We start from the raw sequence: 1,968 nt of genomic DNA on the forward strand, positions 1-1,968 counted from the left end.
CATTCAGAAATTGGGATGCGTTGGCAACAAAATTTGTGAACAAATTCTTCCCACCAACCAAGATTAATCAAGGGAAGTTGGAGATCTCTTCATTCAAACAAGGAATGGAGGAAACTCTGGGACAAGCGTGGGACAAATTTAAAGGCTTCTTAAGGAAGACCCCTGTCCACGGGTTCGATAAGACAACTTATTTACTCACATTTCTTGGAGGTTTGAATATGCATTCGAAGATGATGTTGAATGCTACTGCTGAAGGAGATATTAGAAGGAAGACGGAGGACGAAGCTTATGATCTGATAGAACTTATGGCGGACAATGAGGGGATGTATGACACAAAAAATGTTAAAGATGTTTCGATGTTGCAAACTAGCATTGGGACAGGAGAGCTAAACACTGCAATCACTCAGCTGTTGGATGTAGTGGCAAAAACATTATCTAATCTATCGCAGATAGTTAGAGAGGCTTCCATACTTCCACAACAAACTCATTTCATGCCTATACAGAGGAGCACGGAATCTGAAGAAATTTTTCAGAGAATTATGAAAAGAAGTGTGTTTTCTGTAAGCTCGATGGAAAAAGGTAAGGTGGGAGAAGCATGCGAGATTGTTACCAGAAGTGGAAGAATAGTAAAAGAGAAAGAGGTTGAAAAAAATGAAAAAGAAAAAGAGAGTGTTGAAGAAAAGAGAGAGCAAAGGGTAGAGTATGAGTTAGAGAGAAATATGATGAGTAAAGATCAGGAAGAGGAGACTGTGAAAGTTAAAGAAAAAGAGTACTAAAAACCACTACCGTACCCAAAATTATACTCTAGAAAGGAAAGAGAGAAGCAGTTCGAGCGTTTTATGGAGCTTTTCAAGAATTTGGAAATAACCATACCGTTCTTAGAGGTACTCCAGCAAATCCCATCTTATGCAAAGTTTTTGAAAGAACTCATCACGAAGAAAAGGAAGTATCTTGAGAAGGAAACAATTGAGGTGCAAGGTAATTGCAGTGCAATTTTACAAAAGACACTACCTCCTAAATTACAAGATCCAGGAAGCTTCACCATTCCTTGTACTATTGGAGAAGTAGATGTTGGAAAAGCTTTGATTGATCTTGGAGCTAGTATAAATCTGATGCCTCTCTCTATGTTCAAAAAGCTTAGCGGAGTGGAAATCAGACCAACAAGAATGGTTCTCCAACTAGACGATAGATCTCTCAAATACCCTTATGGAATTGTTGAAGATGTGATCGTCAAGGTAGGAAAATTCCTGTTTCCAGTGGATTTTGTTATAATGGAGATGGAAGAAAACGGAAATGCACCTTTGATTCTTGGAAGGCCATTCATGAAGACAGCCAGGATTGTGATTGATGTTGAAAAAGGGAAGCTTAAAGTTCAGGTACAAGATGAAGAAGTGGATTTTGACGTGTTTCAGGCAATGGCACATCCTAAAGACAACAAATCATGCTTTCAGACTGATGTTGTAGATGAACTTTGTATGACACAAGAGCATAGAGTTCGTAATGCATCCATATTGGAAAGGACTCTTATCAATGAATGTGAGGATTTGAATGAAGAGGAGGATAAAATGAAGCAGGAGTGTGTTCAAGAGTTGGAGGCAACAAAATAAATTCCAGCAGAACAAGCTCTTTTTGAAAAGATTGAGCTTAAAGAAAAAATTCCAGAAAGTAAGGTTGAACTGAAAGAGTTACCACTGCATTTGAAGTACGTTTTTTTGGAAGAGAATGGAAGAAAGCCAATTATTATCAGTACTTCATTATCTCCAGAAGAAGAAGGAAAGTTGGTGGGAGTCTTAAAAGCAAACAAAGATGCCATAGGATGGTCAATTGCAGATCTCAAAGGTATAAGTCCCACATATTGTATGCATAGAATCCTTATGGAAGATAATTATAGGCCGGTAGCTCAACCGCAAAGGAGACTCAATCCTGTTATGAAAGAAGTTGTGAGAAAGGAAGTATTGAAGTTACTGG

Source organism: Vigna radiata, unplaced genomic scaffold, assembly GCF_000741045.1.
Source record: "Vigna radiata var. radiata cultivar VC1973A unplaced genomic scaffold, Vradiata_ver6 scaffold_160, whole genome shotgun sequence".
In the NCBI taxonomy this organism is placed as follows: domain Eukaryota; kingdom Viridiplantae; phylum Streptophyta; class Magnoliopsida; order Fabales; family Fabaceae; genus Vigna; species Vigna radiata.